The sequence below is a fragment of the Moschus berezovskii genome, chromosome 1 (genome assembly GCF_049115385.1).
Source record: "Moschus berezovskii isolate FMDL1 chromosome 1, NW_MosBer_1.0, whole genome shotgun sequence".
NCBI lineage: Eukaryota > Metazoa > Chordata > Mammalia > Artiodactyla > Moschidae > Moschus > Moschus berezovskii.
The window spans coordinates 47,503,130-47,515,570 of NC_142460.1; the positions used below are offsets into that span (position 1 = coordinate 47,503,130).

The following is a 12,441-nucleotide window of genomic DNA, read 5'->3' on the forward strand; positions in this document are numbered from 1 at the left end:
ACTCCGTTGTGTCTGACTCTTCACAACCCCCTTGGAATTCTCCAGGCCAGAATACTGGAGTAGATAGTCAGTCCCTTCTCTAGTGGATCTTCTCAATCCAGGCATTGAACCCAAGTCTCCAACATTGCAGGTGGGTTCTTTACCAGCAAAGCCACCAGAGAAGCCTAATTAATATATACATCAAATAAAAGGCAGTAAAAGGTGTCATTTACTAAATATGCCACTTGTTTCATATGAAATTATACACTTAAAATCTTATGGATCCACAGAAATCTATTATTGGGTTTTCTTCCTTTACACTCTAACTTACCTTCATGGGTTATACATTATTAATACAAATATTGAATGTATTTACTCCTTCAACAAATACTTGTTAAACAACTCACCATGTGTCTAGAATTGCTTCTGTTCTCTATATAATATGCTACTTGCAAGTGTTAGCTAACACTGTTCCTACATAAAGAAATAGTTATTATACTTGCAAAGTAATTAAAACAGCATATGCAAAATTTCAAGATGAGATTTATGCTGTGTAGTATCCCACATAATCTAATCCTCAAGGCAATTAAAATAGGACAGGTAGTTTTTAAAAGATTAACTATGTATGTTAATCTTAGAAAATGCTAGAGGACTGTTGTCAGTCTTAGAAAATAGTAGACTGTTGACATTAACACAGTTTTCAGAAATTTATTATGAGTGGAAAATGAGTGTTTTACAGCTTATAAATGTTAACCGCATCATAGATCCTGAAGTGATTTGTTTTTATCTTTCATCTTAGTATGTGAAAATATCAGCAAAGCTTATCCATGTCTAGTGGACTCCATGAGACTTAAAATTTCCAATTACTAACTGACTCAATCAGTGCAATATTTATTATTAAATAACTGAAATTGATTTGTAATACAGAGATCAAATTTCCAACATCTGCTGGATCATCAAAAAAGCTTCTATTTCTACTTGATTGACTATGCCAAAGCCTTTGACTGTGTGGATCACAATAAACTGGAAAATTCTGAAAGAGATGGGAATACCAGACCACTTGACCTGACTTTTGAGAAACCTGTATGCAGGTCAGGAAGCAACATGGAAAAACAGACAGGTTCCAATAAGGGAAAGGAGTATGTCAAGGTTGTATATTGTCACCCTGCTTATTTAAATTCTGTGCAGAGTATATCATGAGAAACCCTGGGCTGAATGAAGCACAAGCTGGAATCAAAATTGCCGGGAGACATATCAATAACTTCAGATATGCAGATGGCACCACCCATATGGCAGAAAGTGAAGAAGAACTAAAGAGCCTCTTGATGAAAGTGAAAGAGGAGAGTGAAAAGGTTGGCTTGAAGCTCAACATTCAGAAAACAAAGATCATGACATCTGGTCCCATCACTTCATGGGAAATAGATGGGGAAACAGTGGAAACAGTCTCAGATTTTATTTTTCTAGGCTCCAAAATCACTGTAGATGGTGATTGCAGCCATGAAATTAAAAGACCCTTACTCCTTGGAAGGGAAGTTATGACCAACCTAGACAGCTTATTAAAAAGCAGAGACATTACTTTGCCAACCAAGGTCCGTCTAGTCAAGGCTATGGTTTTTCCAGTGGTCATGTATGGATATGAGAGTTGGACTGTGAGAAAGCTGATTGCCGAAGAATTGATGCTTTTGAAATGTGGTGTTGGAGAAGACTCTTGAGAGTCCCTTGGACTGCAAGGAGATCCAACCAGTCCATCCTAAAGGCGATCAGTCCTGGGTTTTCATCGGAAGGACTGATGCTGAAGCTGAAACTCCAATACTTTGGCCATCTGATGCTAAGAGCTGACTCATTTGAAAAGACCCTGATTCCGGGAAAGATTGAGGGCAAGAGGAGAAGGGGATTACAGAGGATGAGATGGTTGGATGGCATCACCGACTCAATGGACATGGGTTTGGGTAGACTCCGGCAGTTGGTGATGGACAGGGAGACCTGGGGTGCTGTGATTCATTCAGTCACTAAGAGTCAGACATGACTGATCGACTGAACTGAACTGAACTGAACTAGATCAAAATTGTGGCGTGGCTCACGCTGCAATAAACCTGAAGTATTTAGAAGTATAAAAACTTGTTATCTCTTCATATAGCAAGCATATATTTAGCACTTTCTAAAATATAGGGATTTTAATATACACCTAGATGCTGAATGTGAAAAAAAGATCCATGTCTCCAAGACTTAACAAAGGCTAAGGAAATAATTTGAAGCCATCCAAAAGTATTTAATAATCAATTCTCACCTTAAACTCCAAATTTTATTATTTCCTATCATCCATAGTTTCATTCTCTTATTGCTTAATGCATCTGTTATTGGTAAACAATCTCTCATACCTGCCACTTTTCCTCCTATACTCTGCCCCATATGCCTTTAAATAGTTGTTAAACATGACACTAATTTCAGATGATTTACTGAGTGAATTCACTTATTAATACATAAGATAAAAGTTAATCTGTTAGGTATGTCGTCCTAATGGACTTCACCATTTACTGAATCAAAGCTAATATTGCATAATCCTGTGCCTTCCAAACTATAACATGTATATCAATCACCTGTTGAAATTGTTAAAAATGAGTAATCTGTTTCAGTAAATCTGGGTGGGGCTGAGATTCTGCATTTCTAGCTCAACTTTCAGTTGTTGTCAATGTCAACCAGTATTCTTCTCTAACTAGCAAGTTCCTTCTGAACACTCTCCCCAAAGCCTTATGAATCTTGAGATCCATCTGGACTCCTGGGCCCAGTTCCAATGTGCCAATGTGTGTGTTGGCAGGAGGGAGTTCAGGGTTTTGTTCCACAGCAAGGAGCAGTTTTTGAGATTCTATCTGGGTGTCCTACAATTCATCTCAATTCTGACACTATTTACCTGAAGACAACATCAGACATCACAAGTTAAGGGTTCCGTCCTACAACACTGCCCTCCCTCCTCACTTCAAATACTGATCACGAGCCCTCTGCTTATAACCAAATGGTTATAAATCAGAGGTTCCCAGGACCCCTCCTTTGGTTTGATTAAACTGCTGGAGAAGTTTACAGAACTCAGAGAAACATTTGACTCACTAAGTTACCAATTTATTATAGACAGATATAACTCATCAACAGCCAAATGGAACAGATGTATAAGGCAAGGGAAAGGGAAAGGGCACTGAGCTTTGATGTCTTCTCCAGGCTTGCCACCCTCCCTGTACCTCCACATATTCATCAATCCAGAAGCTTTCCTTTAGGGAAAAGGAAAACCCATAAAACTCATCCTTTTAGGGTTTTATGAAAGCTTCATGCAATAGGCATAGTTGATTAATTCATTAACCATTAGTGACTGAGTCAACCTATAGGCTCCTCTCCCTTTCCCAGAATTTGGGGATGGGACTTAGGTTCCAAGCCTCTAATCACGTGGTTGGCTCCAGAGGCAATCATCCCAGTCTTTAGGTGCTTTTCAAAAGTCACCTTATTAATATATATATATAAAGACAACTCTATCACTCTCATCACTTAAGAAATGCCAAGAGTTTCTAGGCATTCTATGCCAGAAATGAGAATAAACACCATATATTCTGCTACTGCTACTGCTAAGTCACTTCAGTCGTGTCCGACTCTGTGTGACCCCATAGACTGAAGCCCACCAGGCTAACCCGTCCCCGGGATTCTCCAGGCAAATCATAGTATTAGAGGAGGTACCTAGTTTGGTTGGAGGCAAGGTTCTCTTCCAAGCCTTATGTGGGTCCTCTAATTCTTCCGATGCTCATATCTCCAGCCTTGGTTAGATTTTCACATTCATTTGTGGATCAGTACTCAATACCAGAGTACTGTGTTGAAAAGGACCCTGTGCAAACTCTAGAGTTCCTTTTCTACCCAGCCCTCCCCTTGCCAGTATTCTGATCTGCAAATTCCAGCCCCTTTTGTCTCCGCAAACACACAGCACTGTCTTAAGGTCAGGCACTCTACCTTGATTTGGTCTCACTACATCATAGACTGGGGCTTCCCTAGGGGCTCAGCTGGTAAAGAGATTGCCTGTAACACAAAAGACCTGTTTTTGATCCCTGGATCAGGAAGATCCTCTGGAGAAGGAAATGGCAACCCACTCCCCTATTCTTGCCTAGAGAACTCCACGCACAGAAGGAGCGTGATAGGCTACAGTCATGGGGTTGCCGTGAGTCAGTCACTTAGCAACTATTGCCTTATGAACTTGTATATACCCACCAACTACACTAAGAAAAAAAAAATCCCTTGAAATAGTGCTAATATTCTCAGGTCTAATTTACTAGTGATGACCTACAACATATGAGAGTGCAAACAAAAATACTACATTGAAAAAATTTTTTTTTACTTTTGTATATTTTAACAAACACTAGCAGATACCAATGTTTGGTATCAATTGCCAAAGACATTAAAGTCTATAAGCTAAATTATATATATATATATGTATATATGGATTTATATGTCTCCTAAACATGCCTTTATTACCTAAATACAATATATTAGACACACATATGTTATATTTAGAACTAATTTATACCTTGGTTGGATAATGTCTAATAATCTTTACATTAAGAATTATTATATATATTTAATGCCATAGTTAAATAACTGTTCCTTTTTAAAATGTATTTAAAAAATAAACTTAATAGGATAAAAAATCATCTAATATTTAATGTGCAAAATCAGGCAGAGTTTACAAATAAGTAAAACTTTTTTGTCAACTGAAGTTTTGATACTATCACAATCTTAGATTTTATTGGTTCTTTTTAAAAATTTTTATCTTACAGTTATGTAAGGGCACTCTATGTGAGCATACACTCATCATTGGTTAAACTTGTTATAGATAATCATGTTTACTTCACTTTATCTTTGCAGAATAATCACATTATGATCTTTTCAAGGGCTTATCACCTTGAGTGCATTCTGAAACTATGTTTTGGATATACATCGTGAGATTGTACAGCAATGTTCTTCCCTAAAATTAAGGTTGGACCAAATGATGTTACTTTAAAACAACAAAATCATATATATTGTATCATAAATGTGATATGCACATTATATATTTAGTGTTTATTAATGATTTTAGATTATTGATGCATAGAATAAGGTAATAAAACCTTAATTTCCTTTCTAAAATACTAGCATTAGAAAATTTCAGAAAGATGTTTAAAGTTAGACATACAACTTTTTAATTCATTCATTTATAGCTGAGTCTGATTTACCTTGGGCTTCTTTGATGGCTCAGTGGTAAAGGATCCACTTGCAATTCAGGAGATGTGGATATGATCCCTGGGAGAGGAAGATTCCCCTGAAGGAAATGGCAACCTGCTTCAGTATTCTTGGCTAGAAAATTGCATGGACAGAGGAACCCGATGGGCTACAGTGCAAGAGGTTGCAGGAGTCTGAAACAACTGAGTGACTAAACCACCACCACCAACACACCATAACAATTTACCTTACATTTGCTTATACTTTCTTTGTACAATGCAAAGTATAAAGCCTATTTTGCAATGGGTTATGTTTTGTCAATCAGTTATTCAGTGCTAGCAAAGCACTTAATATCATACATGGGGATAATTCATTTCCTTCTAACTTTGAGGTTCCTGAGAGTAAAGAGGTGAGGAAAACAGAGCACTAATGAACACTTGATTGAAAATTTTCAAAGATAGAAACCTCTTTATATACATTTTGAGGCAACTTTTTCAATACAATTTTTAAATTGACATCTTATTTTACACAATTGAAAGGTTGTAAATTATAAATGTTGATTAATCAGACAAGTTGATTCGGGTTAACATGCTAATGAATGAAAATGTCTTCTGTAGCTTGTATTTATCTCAGATTGCATATTTGCATTTGAACTAGGACTTTGAAAGTATTAGCTCATAGGTATTATAGAAAAACCAGACAGGTTCACAAAGAATAAAGTTGAGACAATCTTTCCAGCATACCCCCTGTATAGATGCTTACACTTCATAAATGACTGTCACCTTCATTTAATAGCCTCATCTAACAACAGATATTTAAAACTGCTCTCCTCACTCAGAAAAGCACTTGATATTTTCAGTATTAATACAAAATATGAAATACAAAAAAATAGCAAGATTGAACTTCTCTAAGTAAAGAGTGTGGTATGAGTCTGATACCTCTCCAGTTCTCAACCATAAAGTGTAGAACATTTCTCTTAAAAGTGTTGATTTATTACTGACAGGCTTAGCTGTCCCTTCTACAACATTTCTATTTTACAGTTACTCACAACACATTAATTATAATAAGGTAGACACTGACATTTTACTTTTATTACTAAATTTAATTAAATAAAACCGTCTCATTCAGATGTATTAAAACCTTTGGGAAATCTTGCTCTCCAAAGTTATGTATCTTCAAATTTGCTGTTGTGTACATATTCAGTATACTATTTATTTAGGCCAAATGTATAATAACCACAGTTGATATTTCAGAGAATAAAACATGTTTTTCCTTACTTAACAAAACATGTTTTCAACTTTAAAGAATAAAGATTATCTACAAGGAACACTTATAAATTACAGTTAATATAGAGTAGTTAGTATGGTCTATATCTCATTGCTTTAAACCATATTTTACTTCCCTTTTAATATTATTGAAAGGTTAGGAAATTTAAGAAGTACAAGGATAACTCAATACTTATATTTAGCTTATATCTGTTATAGAAGATAATAGATAGAGGGATGGAAAGACAGGCAGACAGATGGTAGATATGTTTTGAAATAACTAATCTATAGTCTCCAACAACATATTGCTTGTTTGATATTTCACTTTATGACTTAAAAAAATTTATTTATCCAATCTCCTGTTTCTAAACTTGAATTTGTATTCAAACTTTTTTCTTTTATAAAAATACTATGAGTTCATTCTTCTGAATATTTGATACATCTTTAATAATTTCTTTGGGATGAATTTTAAGAAGTGTAGTCACTCTAGTATGCACAACATTTAAAACTATTGGTTGATATTATTTGATTTACATATGCTAAATAATTGTTTGCTATTTTGGTCAGCTATTATGCCAAGTGATGAAAGTATAAAAGTAACTAAATTATATGCACACAAACAGGTGATGCTTTAATTCATTGAACTTATAGTCTAGAGTGTGATGCAGGCATATATTAAATAGCTAATATTTAATTACAGATTGGTATTTGTTTAGAGGACCATGAGGCCAAATGTCAAAGCAACTTGAATTTCTTAGGAAGCCTCTTCTGGAGAAATAGCAGTTACATTTTCAGATTTCAAGTTGAATAGGAGTTAGCATGGTGATGAAGTGGAAAAGTGAAAGACTGGATAGTGGCCTGTCATCAGAGGGAATAGCATGGACAAACGCAGGAGCCTAGAAGAAAAAGATGTCCTCTTAGATAAATAAGAGAAAACAGAGACTGATAATTGAAACATACCGAACAGAAAGAGTTGAGAGGAAGCTGAACAAGTAGACTAATATTGAAGTTAATGAAAAGTGTAATGAAAAATACAAACCTAAGAACTTTTTTCCCCCACCCTGGGCAAAAGATAGATCCACCTTCTCATTTTCCCTCCTAAAGAGAGTTATGTGAGAGAGCTATATGGAGATAGACACATAATAACTTCCCATTCCTTTCTTTTCCAACATGTTTGGCAGAAACATTTGAAAAAGAAGATATTCTTGACCACCCAGCATTTAACAAAATTAGCCTCCGAAGAATTGATGCTTTTGAACTGTGGTATTGGAGAAGACTCTTGAGAGCCCCTTGGACTACAAGGAGATCCAACCAGTCCATTCTAAAGGAGATCAGTCCTGGGTGTTCATTGGAAGGACTGAGGCTAAAGCTGAAACTCCAATACTTTGGCCACCTCATGCGAAGAGTTGACTCACTGGAAAAGACTCTGATGCTGGGAGGGATTGGGGGCAGGAGGAGAAGGGGACGACAGAGAACGAGATGGCTGGATGGCATCACCGATTTGATGGATGTGAGTTTGAGTGAACTCCGGGAGTTGGTGATGGACAAGGAGGCCTGGCGTGCTGTGATTCATGGGGTAGCAAAGAGTCGGACACGACTGAGTGACTGAACTGAACTGATATAAAGGAGATTGAAAAAAATCTGTACATAGTTTAAGCTCTACTTTCAGAGCTCCAAATTCAAGCAGTTAGAAAATTTCTCCAGCTAACATCTTTACAGGCACACAGGAACTCATAAAAGATATCCACAAAGCTTAAGTTTGCTTCTATCTGACCTTCTCTTAGTGAATTCACAGCTCATCTTGCTTCACAACTTAAAAAAAAAAAAAAACTCAAGAAAAAGGCCAACTTCTCCTAAGAGAATGGAAGAAATAATTCTACCATGATTTCCATAGTTTTAACTAAGCATCTGAAAATAAACTTCTTTTGTCTCTCTTCTTTCATATTTCTTATTGTATTCAAAATTCCACCCTTTTTGACTCCTATAGCTTCTTGCACTGAGTCTGCCGAACTTCATGATATGTATTCAAGTAAAACTGTATTCTAATCCAGTATTGGCCTGTGAGAATATTGCTTTCTCTGAAGTGTTCACTTCAGTCGCTCAGTTGTGTCTGACTCTTTGTGACCCCATGAACCGCAGCACGCCAGGCCTCCCTCTCCATCACCAACTCCCAGAGTCCACCCAAACCCGAGTCCTTTGAGTCAGTGATGCCATCCAACCATCTCATCCTCTGTCGCCCCCCCCTCCCGCCCTCAATCTTTCCCAGCATCAGGGTCTTTTCAAATGAGTCAGCTCGTCGCATTAGGTGGCCAAAGTATTAGAGTTTCAGCTTCAACATCAGTCCTTTCAATGAACACCTAGGACCGATCTCCCATAGGATGGACTGGTTGGATCTCCTTGCAGTACAAAGGACTCTCAAGAGTCTTCTCCAACACCACAGTTCAAAAGCATCAATACTTTGGCACTCAGCTTTCTTTATAGTCGAACTCACATCCATACATGACCACTGGAAAAACCATAGCCTTGACTAGATGGATCTTTGTTGACAAAGTGATGTCTCTGCTTTTTAATATGCTGTCAAGGTTGGTCATCACTTTCCTTAACTCTATTAGCCTTTGCCCTTCTTCATTCTGTACTCCAATGCCAAATTTGCCTGTTACTCCAGGTGTTTCTTGACTTCCTACTTTGCATTCCAGTTCCCTATAATGAAAAGGACATCTTTTTGGGGGGTTAGTTCTAGAAGGTGTTAGTTCTAGAAGGTCTTGTAGGTCTTCATATAACTGTTCAACTTCAGCTTCTTCAACGTTACTGGAAAGTGTAGGCAACTTTAAAGTGTATTCTCCAATACTTCATTACAACTCATACTGCCAATTGCCTTTTCAAGATTATTATTTCTATTATCTTTTTAAGAAGCCAGTCTCCTTTGATTTTTCAATCAACTACTCTCTGGCATCCATATTTAAGAAATCTATTAAACTCTCATTTCCAGTTAATTCACTAATAAATGTATAATATAGCTCTAAAAATTGTATTTTCTCTTTATCTGAATCCTCCAGAAATTTGAAACTCTTAGGTTTCCAATAAGTTTATCAAATAAACTAAAAAGGTTATCTCACTAACAGGTATAAAAATATCAAAAAAAAAAATTTGAGACCTTACAAAGGAAGAATCCACTTTGAAGTCTGTAATCAATTATGATTATATACATCATCAGACTAAAATTAGTGAGAACAGACCTATTTTGCAAATATGCTAGCCTTAATTTGGCTATATTTGATAAAAATAAAAATAATTTTAGGAAAAAAAAGATGTTTCAATAAATGTTAAATCCCAGTTTGTTAATGAAGGTCTACCAATGGAGGTAATAAGACTCATTTCTTAGATAGTTCTTTGCTGTTATGTGATATTAATATAAAATTTAATTGAATTCTTAAAAAACACCCTAAGTTTATTTCTAAAGCTTATCTTTGGATGAGGATCAGATGCCTCATGACCTGCAATCAACACTAAAAAAAAAAAGACATAATTTAAAGGACTGTTTCCAACCTGGATGGAAAGACTCTTTTATCAAAAAAAATTACACTACACCAGGATGAGAAGACAACGACATCAGAGATGGAAAACTTGCCCAAGATGCTGGACCTGATTCGTATGATCATTCATAATGTTTTCTTGACTTCTCAGACCTTTGCATACAAATCAAATGCTTTTCTATCATAGGCCTGATCCTATGCTAGTTTCAAAAATTAATCTAACTGTCGGGTTTGTGGCCAATTACGTGTATCTAGTTCTGGGTTACCTTGGTAAATTTCTCTACTACAAGATTCTAACTGGTTGGCCCTGAGAAAATTTACTTAAAAAAATAATAATAATATTCCAAATGTAATGAGACTGCCCCATCAGATGATATATAAAAAACTATTGACAAAAAAAATAGGCTATCCTATATGAAAATCATGTACTTATGATTCCAAAATCAGCTATAAAATACCAGGAGATAGTAATTATTCTATACAAGATTGGAACAACCCAAACCCAGGGTACAACCCTGGAAGAATCTAACAACTATACTACAAAATATGTTATTTGGTCAAATAAAACTGTCCCCTGGCCACTCACTGCCAACAGATGGCACCACAATCAGTTTGTCCCTCCCATGTTCTCTTTTACTCTCAACAACCAGACATATTGGCAGCCTGAAATATGGAAAGCACTTGCAGCCACCTCCAAAATCACATTAGTTAGACCAAAAAGTGCTAGTACCTTCTCTGCATTAGCTTGCCTGCCCTCTCCCTATGTTTTCCTTTTTACTAATAAATTTAATAATTTACAAATATTTGCTGATTACACTGGGGGTCCAACCATAGTTACTTGTAAAAAATGTATGTTGTCCTCCTGCCTCAGCCTCCAATTTAATGTTTGCTCATTTGTGGTTTTACAACGCCCTCCATATCTTATGGTTCCTGTTAATGTCACTACTCATTGGTACGACAATTATGGCCTAGCTGTGCTTCAACAGTTACAAGATTTTATAAGAGCTAAGCGTTTTGTAGGCTTGCTTATCTTGGGAATCTCTGCCTTAATAACTGCGATCACGTCCATTACTATGACAGCAGTAGCTCTAACCCAACAAGTGCATACAGCTCAATTTGTTAATAACATTTTGAAAAATGTGTCACTGACTTTAGCTACTCAAAAAATCATAGATAAAAAACTGAAAATGAAAGTAGATGCTTTAGAAGAAGCTGTAATGCACTTAGGAACTAAATTACAATACTGCAAGGAGATCCAACCAGTCCATTCTAGAGGAGATCAATCCTGGATGTTCATTGGAGGGACTGATGCTAAAGCTGAAACTGCAATACTTTGGCCACCTCATGCGACGAGTTGACTCACTGGAAAAGACTCTGATGCTGGGAAGGGTTGGGGGCGGGAGGAGAAGGGGACGACGGAGAATGAGATGGCTGGATGGCATCACCGACTCTGTGGACATGAGTTTGAGTGTACTCCGTGAGTTGGTGATGGACAGGGAGGCCTGGCGTGCTGTGATTCATGGGGTCGCGGAGAGTCGGACACGACTGAGCGACTGAACTGAACTGACTGAACTGAAAAGTAAAATTAGCCCTGTCTTGTCACGCCGAGTATAGATTTGTGTCACTCCCTTACAAGTCAATGATATAGATTATAATTGGGAACGAATTAAAAATCATATCGCAAAAATTTAGAATAGCTCCAACATAAGCTTAGACTTTAAAAAGTTGCATAGACAAATTAAAACTATAGAGCATTCCAAATTAGAATTCACTGCTGCCAGTGCAGCAACTGATTTTTTCAATACCTTTTCAAACTTCATTCAGTTCAGTCGCTCAGTCGTGTCCAACTCTCCGCGACCCCATGAATCACAGCACACCAGGCCTCCCTGTCCATCACCAACTCCCGGAGTACACTCAAACTCATGTCCACAGAGTCGGTGATGCCATCCAGCCATCTCATTCTCCGTCGTCCCCTTCTCCTCCCGCCCCCAACCTTTCCCAGCATCAGAGTCTTTTCCAGTGAGTCAACTCGTCGCATGAGGTGGCCAAAGTATTGCAGTTTCAGCTTCAGCATCAGTCCCTCCAATGAACATCCAGGATTGATCTCCTTTAGAATGGACTGGTTGGATCTCCTTGCAGTATAAGGGACTCTCAAGAGTCTTCTCCAACACCACAGTTCAAAAGCATCGATTCTTCGGCGATCAGCTTTCTTCACAGTCCAACTCTCACATCCATACATGACCACGGGAAAAACCATTGCCTTGACTAGACGGACCTTTGTTGGCAAAGTAATGTCTCTGCTTTTTAATATACTATCAAGGTTGGTCATAACTTTCCTTCCAAGGAGCAAACGTCTTTTAATTTCCTGGCTGCAATCAGCATCTGCAGTGATTTTGGAGCCCAAAAAAATAAAGTCTGATACAGTTTCCACTGTTTCC

General features: G+C 37.2%; 1 pseudogene; it reads left to right on the top strand.

The window, feature by feature from the left end:
- Positions 1-10,351: 10,351 nt before the first annotated feature.
- On the top strand, positions 10,352-11,651 carry LOC148778719 (uncharacterized; annotated as a pseudogene).
- The last annotated feature ends 790 nt before the right edge of the window (positions 11,652-12,441 follow it).